This window comes from Triturus cristatus, chromosome 3_1 (assembly GCF_964204655.1).
Source record: "Triturus cristatus chromosome 3_1, aTriCri1.1, whole genome shotgun sequence".
NCBI lineage: Eukaryota > Metazoa > Chordata > Amphibia > Caudata > Salamandridae > Triturus > Triturus cristatus.
Genome location: NC_140583.1, coordinates 1,112,560,858 through 1,112,580,507, shown reverse-complemented (window position 1 = coordinate 1,112,580,507; position 19,650 = coordinate 1,112,560,858).

The window sequence follows — 19,650 nt, the reverse complement described above, 5'->3', positions numbered from 1 at the left end:
ATGGAACTTTTTAACGGGTCCCTCTTTTCATCCCTTGCATTCGGGGCACTATGTCCCCGTTGTCAATCTCTTAAGGTTTGTTTAACATAGGCCACGCATCTTGTTAATTAATTATAACATTGCCTAAACCACTTTTATTTTGTTCTGAGTAATTTAACACGTGGGAAATCATCGGCCTTGTGACTAATATCACAGCATTCTCACTGGGTCAAATCTTTTCTTTTTATAGCCTACCCAGATTCAATTTGGAAACAGAAAACCTTTGCAATTAAATATTCTACAAGAAGATCACTGGTTGCATCTTTTTGTCTCTATAATTTCGAGACAGTGCTTCTAAACTTTTGGTAAGTTGCTATTATCTTCACATATATCTAAAGCAGTAGAGCAATAAATATCCACATCTTAATTATTAGAGATAATGGATTTATTTTCATTTACAGACCGTGATTAAAACCAGGTCGATCAAATTAAATTAAAACAAATATGTGAAACGAGCCTACCTTGAATATACAAACGTGAGAACTCAATAATAGTTGAGCTCCTAAAATGGTTGTATCATGTTAAATTATACATGGTCCCCCAATGAATTAACAATTAGCTACATCCTCTTGCTTTTTGGCAGACATATATCTTTATAGTGATTCCTGCTGCCGGAAGCCCAGATGTTCATTGCCAGCTATTACTTAACGGCATGAGCTGAGGTATTGACATATTTATAATGGTCTGCATGTACTACCCACCTCTTTGGGGGACACATGTCTGAATTTTGATTATTGACTGACGTAGCAAGACGCAGGGGAATATTGGCCTCCACTTATGAATAGGAGCATGATTATTTCTTATTAAAATTGTGCAGTACCAGTCTTCTCTGGTCAATACATGAATGCCACAATGTGTGAGTTGCAGATGTGTAAGAGATAGGTGGTATGATATGGAACACACATAGGTGCCAATTACGATCCGGTAAAAAATTTCCCCGTACGACTCGTATCCGGTCTTTTTACCGTACGAATCGTACAAGTGCCGTACAAACTGCCAATTACGATTCGCATGGGAAAAAGACCATACGAATCGCATTGGGAATCATTCCCCACACGTCCTCGGGTCGTAAAAAGTGTCCGACACGTCCTCGGACGAATCACCGTACAAATGTGAAAAGTGAAGTCCGACCGCAGAATCACGATCCATCCCGTGCGTCAGAAGTTACAACCGTATGGAAAAAACACCGTCTGCACCGAACACCCATAGCAACCATGGAGACATGTGCCCGCATACGCGCCGACCCCCCCCAGCCCCCGTACGTACGCGCCGACCACCCCCAGCCCCCGTACGTACGCGCCGACCCCCCCAGCCCCCGTACTTACGCGCCGACCCCCTCAGCCCCCGTACGTACGCGTCGAACCCCCCCGTGTATGTACACCCGTGTACGTGTCCTACCCCCAGTGTATGTACACCCGTGTACATTAGAGTCGTACCCCACCCGTGTATGTACACCCGTGTACGTGTCGAACCCCCCCGTGTATGTACACCCGTGTATGTGTCCTACCCCCCGTGTATGTACACCCGTGTACGTGTCGTACCCCCCGTGTATGTACACCCCTGTACGTGTCGTACCCCCCGTGTATGTACACCCGTGTATGTGTCCTACCCCCCCATGTATGTACACCCGTGTACGTGTCGTACCCCCCGTGTATGTACACCCCTGTACGTGTCGTACCCCCCGTGTATGTACACCTGTGTACGTGTCGTACTCCCCCGTGTATGTACACCCGTGTATGTGTCCTACCCCCGTGTATGTACACCTGTGTACATTAGAGTCGTACCCCCACCCGTGTATGTACACCCGTGTACGTGTCCTACCCCCGTGTATGTACACCCATGTACGCGTCGTACCCCCCGTGTATGTACACCCCTGTACGTGTCGTACCCCCCGTGTATGTACACCCGTGTACGTGTCATACTCCCCCGTGTATGTACACCTGTGTACGTGTCCTACCCCCCGTGTATGTACACCCGTGTACATTAGAGTCGTACCCCCACCCGTGTATGTACACCCGTGTACATGTCCTACCCCCGTGTATGTACACTCGTGTACGTGTCGTACCCCCATGTATGTACACCCCTGTACGTGTCGTACCCCCCGTGTATGTACACCCGTGTACGTGTCGTACCCCCCGTGTATGTACACCCCTGTACGTGTCGTACCCCTCCGTGTATGTACACCCCTGTACGTGTCGTACCCCCATGTATGTACACCCGTGTACGTGTCCTACCCCCCGTGTATGTACACCCGTGTACGTGTCGTACCCCCCGTGTATGTACACCCCTGTACGTGTCGTACCCCTCCGTGTATGTACACCCGTGTACGTGTCCTACCCCCCGTGTATGTACACCCGTGTACGTGTCGTACCCCCCCGTGTATGTACACCCCTGTACGTGTCGTACCCCCTGTGTATGTACACCCGTGTACATTAGAGTCGTACCCCCACCCGTGTATGTACACCCGTGTACGTCAGAGTCGTACCCCTACCACAACATCCTAAGTACGGAGCGCACCCCAGGCCCCAACATCACAACCGCATGTACGAGTCGTACCAAGCCACACACAAGGACAGCACTGTACAACAAAATGTCCCATGTACACCCCTTACACACGCTAAAAACGCACGTACACAACCAGGACAAACCAAAACAACACAAGAATACACCATTCGAATGGCACAAAGCCACTAAACATGTCCAACAACCACTAAAACAACACATTCACTGACCTGCAACTGCCAAAAACAAACAGAGGCCCAAAACACCACCACTCCTTATAACACACCCACCCAAACTTCAAACACAGCCACACCCACCAATGGACCAATAGAAAGGGCCCACACACACAAACCATGAGCCTTTGCAACAGACTCACTGCTGCCAGACCCCACAGACAACCTACAGCACCATACTAGAAGATTTACCACACCTTCACACAACCACCTTCACAAACACCTCCTCATCACATTCACACACACACCTGCACAACCACACCCACACACCCACAACCATCCACACACACACCCCCACCATCCACACCCACACCCCTCACCATGCCCACTAACAAGAATCCAAAGTTCAGTAACCGAGTGTTGGAGGTCCTTGTCGATGAAATCCTCAGGGTCGAGCCACACCTCTTTGGAACATTGGTCAGACACACCAGCATTTCAGAAAAAACAGCCATGTGGCAGACCATCGTCGATGCTGTGAATGCTGTTGCGGACACCAGAAGGAACAAGCAGGAATGCCAAGCCAGGTGGTACGATCTGGGGAGGAGGGTCCGAGCCAAGATGACGGATGAACACAACCAGGCCAACGTCACTGGAGGAGGGCCGTCCCGCAGACCCGTACACTACCATCCCTGGGAGGAGAGGGTGATGGCCATACTGCCGGTGGAGGCAGTCGAAGGATTAGGAGGACTCCGAGACCCGGGTGAGTACACAAACAACGCACCTCACATGGGGGGAACGTCATCCACAACCAAACTCACAAACAGGCACGCAACCACCCCAAGCTATCGCATGACTCAACCACACTCCATGAACACGCACATGCCACTGGCACCACCATGCCCCATGCACCCAGCTGGACAATGTCAAGTCACAGGCCACAGAAGACACCAACACATGACACGGTAACCCGAATGGCGGGAGGGTGGGCCCCAAAAATCACATAGTGCAACTCAGAAGCAGACAACAATGCCTTCTGCCCATATGGCCTAGGTCACAGCCAGACAAACAGTGTGTCCCCACACAGGAAAGACTCGCCAGCAAATGGCGGACGCCTTGCATTAACACATGGGCGTGAAGGCACTGTTTTGCACATGACAGTAGCTAATGAACAGCCAACACTGTGAAAGAGTGGCAGCACACACCACCACAGCAGCAGCGCAGACACACACACTACACCCAATGGGTGCCTGGAGATCAGAAACAAACTCACAGCAACAATCCAAGGGCCATTCAAAGAACTGCTAACAGTGTGTGCCCAGGAAGCTGGGCTGAGGTGACAGAGGGTGACACACAGAGGGAGGGAGAGGGGGACAGAGAGGGAGGGAGAGGGGGACAGAGAGGGAGGGAGACACAGGGAGACGGACAGAGGGAGGAGGCTGACACACAGAGGGAGGGAGAGGGGGACAGAGAGGGAGGGAGAGGGGGACAGAGAGGGAGGGAGACACAGGGAGACGGACAGAGGGAGGAGGCTGACACACAGAGGGAGGGAGAGGGGGACAGAGAGGGAGGGAGAGGGGGACAGAGAGGGAGGGAGACACAGGGAGACGGACAGAGGGAGGAGGCTGACACACAGAGGGAGGGAGAGGGGGACAGAGAGGGAGGGAGAGGGGGACAGGGGAGAGAAAATCAGCCTTGTGGTGTGTGGGAATGTCTGCTCGTCAGCAGGTGGACTGCGTGCATGTAGACAAGGGTGGCCAGTGCCAGCACCCCCCCTCTCCTCCATGGCAAAACACAGGGCCATGTCACAACCTGTGCACGAGCACAACGACAGCTACCTGCATCATTGAAGTGTGTGGAACAACTTCATGTGCCCACGTACAGTGCAACACGGAAGGCGCCAATGCACAGCTCGCCACACCTGCCCACTCCACTGCTGACTGCAGTCACACTTGACGCAGCAAGTAAGACTGTGCCACACATAGTTAAAGTCGCCAAAGCTGTGCCCAAGGGACACACCCATGCACAAGTGCACTGTGAGTGGAATGCAAGACAGATCCAAATTCCCAGAGGAAATGTTCCAACTTTGAAACTAATGAAACATGGATGTTGCATGGAACAAAATTAACATTGTCTCTCTCACACACAGGTCAACCTTGTGGTTCACCCCCCAACACTGGGGGGGAAGAGTCACAGGACCCGGCTCTGCGGGAGGCCGATCCCACCGGCAGCGATGACTCTCACCACTCTGTGGACGACCCCGACCAACCTGGCCCCTCTGGTGTCCAACGACCTGCAGCACCTGCGTCAGGTACAACGGGGCCAACCACCACCCCCACTCCTGCCACATCCCAGGAGACACCCAGGATCCCTGCCCCACCACCACAAAGCAGCCAGGCTGGCCAGGAGGGACACGGTGTCCCGGGCACCCAGGAGGAGGCAGGCGACAATGCCAATGCCACCCCTCAGGGGTCCCGGAGACCCGATGTGCCCACAAGGGCAGGCCAGGTGCAAGTGGGCAGGGGTGGTGGGAGTGGAGGACGGCGGTAGGAGTGGAGGACGGCGGAGGGGCCAGCCTGACCAGTTGGCTGGGGATCCGGTATATTCCCATGTCCGAAACATCCTGGACACATACCGGCAGGACACCACGGGCATGGCCCAGGTTGTGTCCGTCCTCGAGGGGATCAAGACCCAGCAGGCCCAGCAACATGCGGAGCTACATGCCTGTCTACTGCAACACCAACGGAGGATGGAGGACAGACAGGCTGAGCTTGTGACGGTGTTCACGGGAATTCACAGTACACTCCGTCGGATGGCCGACAACATGGGCAACCCTCCCTGTGCCAGAAGGCGTAGAACATCACCACCCACAGGGAGGGATCAGGAGGAGGAGGAGGAAACATCCGATGGAGCATCCCAAACATTGTCACGGCCTGCTTCTGAGGGTCCCCGCAGGAGGGCGGGTCGTCCACGGAAAAGACCGTGAGGGTCGGCGCTACAGCACCATCTCCCAGGACACCTGGCCTGGCACCTGGCCCACTGGAGCAACAGCAGCACAGCATCAAAAGACATTCTCTGCCACATGGCCTTGCTGGTCACTGTCTGACCAATGTTGACAAAGACTGTGGCATGGACTCTGAGGATTTCCAATGGCAAGGACACCAACTCCCCTACTGAACTTTGGATTCCAAACACCCGGAAAGCCCCTCATGTCATCCCCCCCCCCACTAAAATAAAAAGTCACACCATGAAGAGAAGATGCCTGCTGGTTGCATTATTACCTTACATGTGTCTTGTAAAGTCTAAACATGCCTGAGTTCTCTTTTGACTTCAACCATCCACACCCTGGGGCCTGAGTCTGGCACAGGACACACGGGTCACAGTGTATTAGGCAAGACAGACATGGAGCACCATACACACCCGTAATGGGCCCAACCAGCTGAGGGGGTGGCCGCACAACCGTGCCGACAGACATATTGAGTACAGCAACAGTCATGCGCAGAGGTCAGGGATCATGTCCAGTGTCCTGGGGGGCACCCAGGTATGTGTAGACAGGTGGCAGAACCATGTCCTGCAAGCTTGAGTCCGGTGGATGCACATAATGGGGGCCTGGCCAACGTTGGATGCATGGGGATGGCACATGTCACAATACCCACACAGTCATGGACATCATGCACAATACACAGTCTCATCCCACACACACAGCTTGCATCTTGCTACTCGACACATAGACACATAGCCACTATCAGGGAAAACCATGCCAGACATGCCGGATGCACCGTGGCAACACACCAGCATTGACTGAGAAGAGGCACCTTGGAGGCATAGGGACACCTTTATTAGTCATGTATTCGGGAATGCAGAGGCAACTCGGAGTACACATACACAGGTCATGTGGAGTAACATGTGGGTCCAACACTGGCACCCCCCTTCTGCAGCACAAATGCGTGATAGCCATGGAACTGGCACACAAGTGTCGGCTAACAGCTAAACACCCCCTGCTGCTCATGGAGAGGCTGCCATACACCATTGATCCTCTGATGTGGAAGTCCCACACCATGTCAAGCCAATGCAAACCGTATGTGTCCGAGGGCAGTGTTACACACATTCATGCCATCATCACAATCCACTATCCCATCACAGATGACTGTCAACTAGTCTGACCATCTATTCAGGTGTACCCAGCTGCATGTCATGTGTACCATGGTGATGCAACATGTCTGCAGAGAAACCAAACATCGACAGGGGCAGTGTGCATACATCGTGAACAACTGCCACACCCAATACACCCCTGATGCATCCCTTACCCTAAGGAGACTTCCAAACGTGTCCGTGCCTGTAACGCTGAGTCAGCACACGATGACGTGTCCATGAGGAATAGCAGTGCCACAACAATGCAAGCAGCAGACGGCATGCACAAGTACCTGGGGAAGAGAGACACACAAGAAGTCAGCCACAAAAAGCACAGCCACTTGCATGTGCATTTACTCGACACATGTATGGATGACAACATGCTAGGTCACAATTATGACTGGGGAAATACAACCATCACTGGCACCATCACTCCAGTGACACACCCACACACACCTCTGACTCACGTGCCATACATGCATGTGGAGACACACATCACAACACATGCCACACGGGGACCAATGCGTGCACACTCAGACACTGGTACTCACCACTAAGCAAAGAAGTCGCGTATGAGCCGAGTTCGGATGTCCTCTTGCGGCTCCACATCCTCCACATCACTAGCCCCATTGCCAAGCCCTTCGTCCTCCACGGGTGGATGGTCCTCGTCATCTTGATCCAGGATGAGTGGCACAGCTTTCTCAACTGCCATGTTGTGCAGCATGCAGCAGACCATGAAGATTTTGCAGACCTTCGCCGGGGCATATGGGAGGGCGCCGCCGGTCTTGTGTAGGCACCTGAATCGGCTCTTCAGGAGGCCAAACGTCCTCTCTATCACTCGCCTTGTCCGGCCATGGGCGGTGTTGTAGCGGAGCTGGGCCGGCGTGATGGGGTTGCGGAGAGGTATGATCAGCCATGGCATGTTGGGATAGCCAGCGTCCCCTACATGGAAAGCACATGGACATAAGCAGGACAGAAGAAGCGGTCGTGCTGGAAGTCTACGCAAAATACAGGACAGACAGACTGTACCCACCAACAACACATGCTCGTTTGTTGCGCAGCTGCGTCATCATTTCAGGCACCCTGCTACACCTCATGATGTAGGCATCGTGTGCTGATCCTGGAAAACGAGCACAGACATGTGAAATCACCATGTTGGACAGACACACCACAAGGGCATTGATGGAGTGGTAGTGCTTGCGATTCCGGTACGCTACCTCCTGTGCCTGTGGTGGTACCAAAGCAACATGTGTCCCATCTATGGACCCAATGACATGGGGCATCCCTCCCAGGGCATAGAATCCACGCTTGACCCCAGTCAACATTTCAGGGGTAGGAAAATGGATGAAGTCATCCAGGTGAATCAACATGGCCTCTAAGAAATCATGCAGCACACGGCAGAACATGCTCTGGGACATGCCACCAACATGAGCTATGGTATTTTGAAAGGTACCCGTGGCTAGAAAATGTATGGCTGCCATCACCTTCAGCTTGGGTGTCAGTGCCGTAGGATACCTGTGCAGCGGTTGCAGGTGTGGTGCCAGTCTCGCCGTCAAATCCAGAATCAACCGTTGGGGGAAGCGGTAGCACCGGATACAGTCATTCTCCCGCATGGCAGCCAAGTCCGGAATTGCTCGGGGAAGAGGCTGCGCTCTGCAGTAATTTGGAAGTGACAAGGAAGAGTGAGTGCACCACAACAACAATTATTTTGTACTGAGCACATGTTAATCTGTCTATACACATATGCTACATACAGAGTCAGGTATGTGCCACATGCCCTGGACACGTATGGCTGCCAGGTGACACTCCTACCAAGACCCAGCTACACACGGAGATTGTGAACCTCCACATGCCATGGCATGGGATTAGCTGTGTCCCAGTGCAAGTGAACAGCCAGACGCAACACAGGAGTGACATACATCCACACATCAGCAGAAGTAGGATGTCGATTGCAGAGACTGGTAGCGGAACACTAGAGCCACAGGTCACATGACATTACACTAGGACAGCCCACACACCTTGCCATGAAGGTGTACATGTGATGACTCACCACACATTCATAGAGAGGATGCAGACATGTCCTTGTTACGCTACTCCGTGTCCCATGCATACATACGCACCTCACATCCAATACCACATGTGGCATGGTGTGCGGAACAGAGTGCAATGTCAATCTACACACAGACACATGTTGGTTGCTGCAACAGCTGCAGCTTTTGAGGGTGCTCCAACATCAACCTAATGGGAACCCCCCACACATACATGACATAGTCACATCGTGCACCGTGGGTAGTGACATGTCAGGTGTGGTAACCCCTGTACCGGGCATCAGGGGACACTTCCGTGTGTTGGTGTCCGTGCCATGCCAGTGACGCTCATCCCAAGTGTGCAGTACGACATGCACACATGTCAAAGGTGTCAAGGGCATGCCTGGCACACATTGCACCGTCACACATTACATCTGTACACATCTCAACATACATCTGGTGCCTTCTCGACTCAGGAGTAATGTGCCACATCACAGCCTGTCACACCTGTGCCCCACACATGTAGTACTGCCCAGACAATGCCTTGATGTCAATCCATGGACAAGTATGTCAGCCCTATTCCTTCCTGTGTGCTGCCTGTCACCACTGTGATGTGTGAAAACCACCGTACTGCTGCTAAGAGGGCCTGTGTACGTTCCCATATCACTATGGGAGTGCTGCCGTATGTGTACCCATAGTGATGGTGAGCGTACAGGCATGTGTACAGTCAGTAAGTACCCATACGCAAGAACACCCATAGTGGTACGGCCCGTACAGGCGTGCGTACGTTCACTATCACCATGGGTGTCCTCGCGTATGCGTACTCGCAGTGGTACGGTCCGTACACACGCCTGTACGCTCACTATCACTATGGGTGTCCTCGCGTATGCGTACTCATACTGGTACGGCCCGTACACACGCCTGTACGTTCACTATCACTATGTGTACGCATACGCGAGAACACCCATAGTGGTACGGCCCGTACACACGCCTGTACGTTCACTATCACTACGAGTACGCATACGCGAGAACACCCATAGTGGTACGGACCGTACACATGCCTGTACGTTCACTATCACTACGAGTACGCATACGCGAGAACACCCATAGTGGTACGGACCGTACACACGCCTGTACATTCACTATCACTACGAGTACGCATACGCGAGGACACCCATAGTGATAGTGGACGTACAGGCGTGTGTACGGTCCGTACCACTATGGGTGTTCTCGCGTATGCGTACTCGTAGTGATAGTGAACGTACAGGCGTGTGTACGGGCCGTACCAGTACGAGTACTCATACGCGAGGACACCCATAGTGATAGTGAACGTACGCACGCGTGTACGGGCCGTTGCTCTGCATTTGGGGTGCCCTAGGGGCCCGGAACGCACCGTACCTGTGGGTGAAGCTCAATTTTACATAGGGGACACATGAGGGACACGTATTAAGGCCTACATGCATGCTGGTTGTCATGGAGACCAAGTTTTAAGTTTGAATTTGTTATGGAAGGTGCACAGCAGAAGTCAGTTGGAATGAATCTACTTTGTTGCAATGTGTTTGTGGGGTTGACATCATGCTGAAGAAAAAAACACAATAAGAACCCACTGACTGTGCTAGGTTGAAGGGATTGGAGGAAACATAGGATGCAAAGGTGAGTGACCAATCACTCTGTACTCCTGTGCATGAAACAGGCCAGCAAGGCAGATATAAGGCAGCCAGGTCCCATGAGGGAGCACTTGCCTGCACATATTTCGATTCTACCACACTGCTGCTGCTCCTGATTCCCTGGAACCATGTCAAGGTCTGTGGAGAGGTCACAGCCATTCACCCTGGAGGAGAACCTGGCATTGCTGGATGTGATCCTCCCACAGTACCCCCTGCTGTACTACTAATTGTGGCATGCAACAGACTTGGACCTTTTTCCACACATGCATATTGCCATCAGGTACGGAGGGCAATGTTGGGATATTGCTAATAGGTCATATTTGATCAATGAGGGCACGGCTAGGTCTCCCATGCCCAGTCATATCACTACCTATCTGTGACACAGTTGAAAATGAACATTTGTCATATGTCACTCGGTGTACATTTGATGGATTCACTGCTCAAACCTTATTGGAGATTTCCACACCTGAATGGTCATGATAAACACACATCTGTGTACATTTCAAGTTTTAATTAGCATGTGCATTGGCTTTGGTGAAGACTGCCACAGTACTTGGTCAAACAACCCCCACATTTCATAGATGCCCATAGGAGGGCCTGACAGAGTACTTTGTGTGGAACAAGTCCAGAGGAAGAGGCCGAGTTCAGTCAGCAGGCTGATTGCAGTGTCTTGAGTCCATATTGAGGTCCAAGGTGAGTGTCACAGTGTGTAGCAGAGGACATTGGAAGATGATGTTCCAGGGCATGGTGCTAAGCACAGATCCAAGGCAAAATTGGCCATTTGGCATTGATGAATTCTACCGCTTTGTTCTTAGCAATGATGCAGATTCATCAACATCTTAGTCCTCTGATGTGTCATGTGCCTCCCGTGTGCATGGTGGTAGATTGTCAGTGGCACTGTGAGGCACTGATAGTTCAGGGGCGGAGATGTGGATGTTGAAGCAACAGCAGCATTAATCTGTGCCAAACCTTGATGCAGCATTGCTGTGATGAGCAGCTGCAAGGCATGAAAGATTCCAGCAATGCGTCTGTGGTGTTCAACCATGGCTGCCATTAGCGAGGCTTGCATCTGCTCCATGTTCTCCATGCTCATTAGCATGTAACGCAACTCCTTGCTGACATCGCTGGAGCCACTCAGACTGGACAGTTTTTCTTGTCTCTGAGTCAGTACTCCAGCAATGTCAGCCATGGAATGCTGGAGAGCATGGAGGGGACTGTGGGTGTCTGTGATGGTCTGTAGGTGGTTTCAAATGGGACTGAGACATCCTTGTAACCCATCTAATTTGGCAGCCAGGCTGTCAAACCCCACCCACACCTGACCAGCCATCTCCTGCTGGACCTCTACCGCACGACATTGAAATGCCAAAAGTGGGTCCTCAAGGTCCTGGGAGACAGCTGTAGTGATCGTGCTTGCTGCTGGGTTGTTTGTGCAGCGGCTGTAGTTTCCACAACACTTCTGGATGGCTCTGCTTCCGGAGATGAGGTGCTAATTGAGTCGAGCAGATGTTGGAGTGTGTCCTGGTTGATGGTTGCTAGGTCTTCCTCTTCATCATTGAAGAGTGGGACAGGCTGCTGTACAGGAGGTGATGTTTCTCCATCTGCAACGTAAAGGGGAGATGCATTTGTATGTGTGTTTATAGTATGATCATGCATTGGATTAGTGTACAAGCATATAGCATGACAATGTACATTCATAGGTGCATATGTAAAAGCCCCTATTGCCACAACAATGTCACCTATATTGACGTTGTGGTAGCAATTGGGGCTGGGCTTTATGTACAAGGCAGCGTTAAGCCACTTAACGTGTCTTAAGTTTGCCTTGTACATAAGTCCCCCTTTCGCGTTATGCTTAGCATGAAAGGGTTAGGAAGTGGGTATTGCGGTGGCCGTTCCACCCCAACACAAATTCTTTTTGGCGCTGCCCCCTATGTACAAGGGTGGAGTACAAAGGAGGCCGTGCAAAAATATAGACCAGGTGTAAACTGTTCCTAGGATGGCAAACCAAGGTGAAATGCATTATTTTGCCTCAATTTTGCTTTTTCCATGAGTGCTGCTCAAAGCAGTGCACATGTACATCCAAATAGCTTTGGGTCTTGTGATTACTCTTGTGTGCATGGCGTCATGTATGTTTTTCCATGCATGCATTGCTTGCTGCCCTCCTGTTGGCTTAATCATTGTGAGACTGGTGCAATGTGAATTTCTATTGTTGTTGCCAGCTGAACAGACAGTTAAAACACCCATTACCCTCAACGTTAACACCACGTGTAGTGTGTAAGTGGCCCTGGATTTCAGGGCTCGGTATTCAAAAAGTACTTATTTGTGCTGATCAGGCCCCATCACCCCGCACCCACATCACTTCATGTGCGATTGGCAGGGTGATGTGTGTTTGTGAATATTGCACGCAGGTGCTGACATGGATGATACATTCGGAAATATTTCAGAATTTTTGCTGCCGGTGTTTGTGTGCAGATGATGACAGTCCTGACTGTATATTTGTTCACTGACACTGTTCACTTTCCCAAGATAGTTGTTTACATGCACATCAATGTGTGATGGGCAAGTCACACCAGGACTAATGTATGGTACACTTTTAGGTATGGCACTTGAGTGCACTTGAGAGTATAGGAGTGCTTTTTGAGCTAAGGGGTGATGGTGCCATTTATCTATTAGAGATTTTCGGTTGCTAAATTGCTATTCTTGCTTGGTGTCATACTTAACCTATCACAGCGCACATACAATTGTCTGCACAGGGCTGCATCTCTTTGACGAGAAAATGAGGATGCATTGTGAATGAGACAGATTATGTGCACAAGTGAGAATGCCCCCACCGATGTCAGCACACATGCACCATTTTGCAAGGGTGTCTGACTTGATTTTCAGATTGTGTATGTGCATGAAGTGGGACCTTACTGCACATACACATTCTTGCACACAACTCAGACAGACGTGCACACTGATACATGTGTGCTGACATCAGTGGGGGCATGTTCAATTGTGCACATAATCTGTTGCATTCACAGTGCATCCTCATGTTGTCGTCAAAACAGATGCAGCCCTGTGCAGACAATTGTATGTGCAAGGTGTTGAGGCAAGGGGGACATTTTGCCAGCCTGCCGCATCGCCAGGCAATGTACCAGTAAGCTCTTTCATGTTCCCCTTATATTGGGGTCTGATATGAATCTTTGGATATGTTTTCTGTGCATATTTCCAAGTGTATGACCCCACCAATATGTGCCTTGCAATATCTTTTTTGACTAGGGTGATATGTGTCTCTACACCCAGGGACAAGATTATCTGTGACAGGATCTGCAGTTATGTGGATGTGCACAGGTAGATATTTATTTGTGAATGAGTGACATTGGGCCCATCCACCCCATCCCCCCAGTCCCTGGTTGTTACTCACTATGTTGCTGATGTTGCTGATCATGTTCAGCAGTATCCTGTTCCTGGACTCCAACCACCGACTCCTCACATAGGACTGCAGACGCCTGTTTCTCCAATGCATCCAGCTCCTCCTGTGGCGTTAGACTCCCATCTCCAGTCTTCAGTGCTGCATTACAATTGGCCACCAGTTTCTCCTTGGTCTTGCGTTTAGCATCATGCCAGCACTTTTTGCAATCGTTCACTGTACTCCTCACCTCTCCGACAGCATTCACCTTGGCTGTGATGGACTGCCATATTACATTCTTGGCCCCAATGACACAGTGGAGCTGACAAACAGCTGCTGTTGTTTTTCTGTCACCTCCACATTCAGGGCCTGGTTTTCCTGCTGGCTGCACCTGGTTTTCCTCTTCCTCTTCCCCTTGCCCTTCTCCTGGCTCTCCGGCTGGTCCTCCTGGCTGTTTGGTTTTTTTTTTCTCCTGCAGTACTGGGTCCTGCTTCATCCATGGTTCTTCACGTTTCCTCAGTTTGTGATACTTTTTGGGTGTTTTGTAGTCGCTTTTCAGGCCTTATGTGAAAAAAGTGGCGTCCCACTAATTTGAGTGCAGTTTCTGGCTGTTGACTGGCCTGCTGCAACTTTTTTCATGTTAGTGGCAAGATTTTTATCACCATGACGCTGTTGTTAACGTTGACCTTTTCCGCTGAGATGAGAAACTATTAACACATAGCGTCGGTTTGTACATACGTTGCTAACGTGGTGATGGTTTGCGGCAGTGCGCGGCGATAAAAGTTTTGCCGCTAACTAACATCAGCAATATTTTTCACCGGTTCTTGTACATATCCCCCTTAATGTCTGTAAATGAGTAATAGGGTCCGTATTCAGATGTGCGGTTAAGATGCTTAACTCTACTGTTATGTCATTTGGGTGGACCATATCCACCTTTGTAATCCCCGGAGGGGTGTTTCAGTGTCATCCCCTTCACACAATCCCTGATGGTAATGACCGTGACATAGGGGCAGGGGAAGTTATAAATAAATGGATCAGAGGCGTGGCCTCCAGATCGAACCAAGTAACCTGTGTGTGACCATACGTATGTTTCCCCATCGTTATGACCCAGGCCTGCAGTATTTTATCCATGCCCAATCCCTAACACAACAGCTAGCGGCGAGCGGGTGTGGACCTGCGTCCTACCTTCTCCCTCACTCGCATACTGGTGAGGGTTCCTGCTTGTGCGTGGTCTCAGCAGAGTCGGCGGGAGATCGTTGTGTGCTGGTGATGTGCCCCAATAGCTCTCGTAAGTGCACCGTTTAACTCTAACACACACCGACCACCAATAAACTCTCTCAACTAGATTATACGTAGCCTCCGCTTCACGTTCCAGTCACCTGCGCTGCATTCGGACCTTGTAATGAACACTAGCATATCTCAATACTGTGTCACCTTGTTAAGATCAAATGATCAAGACTCACCACATTAGACCGCACCTAAATAAAAGGTTTTTTTACCAACATCGGCCCTAAGCCCCAACTTGCTATTATCTACATGCATGCATAGACCCTCACGAAATCGCCGTTGTTCAAAAAAAATCACTGTCGCTCCAATATGACGATCTCACCACTGTGCAACCACGTCCAATAATCGTCCCACCCATCGATTTTCCGTGCAACTCCTGATCACTCCTTCACGGCAATTTCATAAATACGACCTTTGATCACCATAGAAAGTGTACAACCATCGACTCACTATCTTGCTTGTCTATTCAATCACTCTTTCACATTTACGTTACCGTCTTTCAACCAACGACGCCGCTATATATACTAATTGGACTCTCTCTCTCTCAACAATTAATGCAACCCACGGCCCCGCTGCACTTGATGCCGATTACCTTGTAAATATTTCATTTCTTACTTTTTATTGTCTTACCTGATTACCATCTTAAAAATTTCTATCTAATTCCAACACGTTTGGGCACTATATGGCCACTGTTTTTCGTCTATAATGTTTATCTGATTTCTATGTAAATCTCTTCCTTTCATGTATACGTGGGTGCTCTGGCACATCTATTATCTATCTGACAACATGATTTACGTATGCGCGCGCTTTTCATGTGTACCTACAAATGTTAATTCATTTAATACTGTTACTTTCTCTCTGATCATCATGTGACTGTTGTTCGATCATTTTCAAATTTTCCGTTTTTATCAATGAAATGCTTGACAAGTATATGCATAATGCCAACCTCTTTCTCCTTCTCGCCACACATCTCTCCTCCTATTTTCACTATCTAACTAACATTTGCTACTTAATCTACTCCTAACTGCATGATTTTGCACTACCTATGGGCATGACGTCCTTTTGAAATAACTCAAACTCTAATGGATTAACACAAATGGGCACATATATTATCTATGCCATATATACGCTTTCAACCCTAATATATAAACTACCCTTCTCTACTCCTTCTCACTCACTTTAATCTCGCCCCAACCACACGTGGATATCCCCACCTAATCATTAATCTTCTACCATATCCTCTTCGCCTTACATATACTAATCCTCATTCGACTAATATACTTACACTCATTATCACTTTGAATTGTTTCCCGTTCACTTTCCCACCTATACACTCCTGTTAACGTTAACCATCCACATCTCTATGTTTTTCCTCCTCTCTCTGTTTTTCTGTATAACCCCACATGACCCATCCCTCACAATTTGTTGACATTACCAACCGCACGATAATTAATGCGTCCTGCTATGTTGCATATGTACAGCCCTGAGGAAGCCCCAGGCCTGATGGCCTTGTAGGGGGCGAAACACGTGTTGGCTGTGCCACCTCTTCTTCTGTGTTCACCCTTATGAATAAAGCACAAATTACTCACCCTCTCAATCGGATCAAATTAGTACGGATTTGGAAATTTTTTCCTTACTTTACAAGACCAGAACTCTTGCCTAGACACATCTTCAGAACTCTACTTTGAAATTAGGGGGATAGGGGCATCTCCCCCTGTTGTGGGCAAGAAACAGCACAAGAAGGATATATGCTTATTTTACGGCTAGTAAGGGATTGGGACTTTTTTCCCCTCACTTCCGGAAAGTGCTGGCGATGTGCACTGCTGTGTTGAGGAACGGGTGTGGTCTGCTGCTGATCCATGTTCGAGCGGCCCCGCCTGCCTCCACACATCACACACAACCTCTGGTGTGTGTCCTGCTGAAGCGTGGAGCCTGGTGGTGGATGTGCTGTTGTTCCTGGGGACGTGACTTTGTCTGCAAGCACATCGGGTTAGGCCCAGCAGAGTTTTGTCTGCCTCTCCAGAAGCCAAGGGAGGCTGTGCATTTGTTCCCAGGTCATTGTCTTGCTGGAACCGGGCAGACCAATGCCCGTGAGGCTCAAAGGGGGCATGGCCTAAACGCACACACAGCAGCAGCAACAACGAGAGAAAAAAAGCAGTCCCATTCAGAGGAGGGGCACCCAACTGCTCTTACATGTGGAGTTACGTGACTCCTAGGCAAACTAAGCAGAGAATCACCCAAGGGACACTCGTACAGCCTACGCACTAGGATCAAGGGACAGGAGCCTGTGCTTCTGGTCTGTGCCATCATACAGCCTCACCAATAATCATCTGAAAGACATCCTTAGGGTCTCAACATAACATAGGAAATCTGTTACTCAAGGAAAAAATCTTTGTCTGCACAGGACAGTTTGTCATTCTCAGAACCACTCAACAGTGCCACCATTTCTGCCATTCCTCCAATAGAACAGTTCATAATTGATGGCCCTCCTTTCGCACAGGCAGCAAAATGGAAGGACTGGGTGGAACGCCTAGAGACTTATTTTGCAGCTATTGATCTTGGTGAAGAGAGAAGATGTCTGATGCTTTTGCATTGGGGGGCCAGCCTTACATAAGCTAGTAAAGTCAGTAGTGGAAGCAGGACTGCCACACACATACGACACACTGAAGTGAGCGCTCACAGCCCATTTTGAACCCCTAGCACATCCTGACTATGAATGATTTTTACTACGTCAGGCCAGGCAATTGCCGGAAGATTCCGTTGATACCTTCTACGCTCACCTGAGAGACCTAGCTAGCACCTGCACACTCCCTGATGAACCTGTTGAAATCCGGGCTCAATTCATTCAAAGTTGTTTCTCCACAAAGTTGCAAGAAAACATTCTACAGGTCCAGGGCATGACCATGGTGGACCTGTTGACCATGGGAAGATCGAAAGAACTTCTGAAAGTGCAAGCCGTTCATATGGAGGCAGCATTATAGCAGCACACAGTCACAACAGAGCAAGTCAATGCCACGGGGCTAAGAGCCTGGACAGGAGGAAAATAAAGACCAATTCCAAAGAAGAGCCAGAGCTTGCTATGGATGTGGGGAACCTTACCCCCATAAAGAACACTGCCTTGCACAAGGAAGGCGATGATCAGCATGCAACAAGGCGAACCATTTTGCTAAATTATGTCATTCTTCAGTGTCATCGAGGAGTCTAAAAATTAAATCGGTCAATATCTTGTACTCACGGACAGTCAAGTGGACGAAAGGGACATGGATGGTGATGACGTTAAAGACGCAGTGCGCATAATACATGCCATGCAACCAGAAGGATATCCATGCAAAAACAGCCCGAAGTGCAACAGCCTTCTGGGGGGCAGCAAGTGCAGGCACTGATTGACACCGGAGCCTCCATCAACATCATGGGCCTGTCAATGATGCTCACCTGCCAGCCCTACCCGTCTTGAGAAAAACCATGACCAAGGTTTATGCCTATGGATCCACCTCTCCCCTGCCTCTAGCCGGAGTGTTCATGGCTGGCATTGCACACGAATCTCGCTCGACAGGAACTAAAATCTATTTCACTAAAGAAGGCGCTGGAATGTTACTAAGCTCCTAGACAGGGGAACTTCTTCATCTTGTCTCTTTTGAATTCAGTGTACACCAAGAGAACGTGGATGATTTACTTGCCCAGTTTGCACCATTGTTTGAGGGCATAGGTTGCTTAAAAGACAGATTGATCATTGATGACTCAATCCAGCCACTGGCTTTGAAACATCGAAGGGTGGTGTTTCATCTCTGATTCTAGGTGGAAGCGGAACTTTGTAAGCTAGAGCAGGCGCACATTATTGAAAAGGTTGACGACCCCACCCCCTGGGTGTCCCCCATTGTGGTGGCCCATAAGCCTAAGCAGCCTGGAGAGGTTCGAAAATGGGTAGAAATACAGCTACCCAACCTGGCCATCAAAAGGGAGTGACACCTAATGCCCACGGTCGATTGGCCGGAGTAAGTGGTTCGAAGTGGTTTTCAAAGATGGACCTACACGCTGGCTATCACCAGTTGATGTTGGATCCTGCATCTCGAGCTATCACCACTTTGTCCACACACGTAGGCCTGAGGAGGTACAAGCGACTCAGTTTCGGAGTCTCAAGTGCGGCGGAGGTGTTTCAAGACACAATTAGAAGTGTGTTTGCTGGCCTGGATGGAGTTTCAATGTTAGTGATGACATTTTAGTCCATGCCCCCCATGTTGGAAGAACGTTTTGATCACCTAGGGGCTGTGTTTTAACCAAACCCAAAGACGTCATCTTGTTTGAAAGATTTTCTGATATGAAGAACAAGCAGCTGAAGATGGAAGGTGTTCGCTGTACCTTTTTGAGTTTGTTTTTTATTTTATTATATTTTGTTTATCTCTCTGTTTGTTTGTTTTTATTTGGTTGAGAAGGAATGTTAT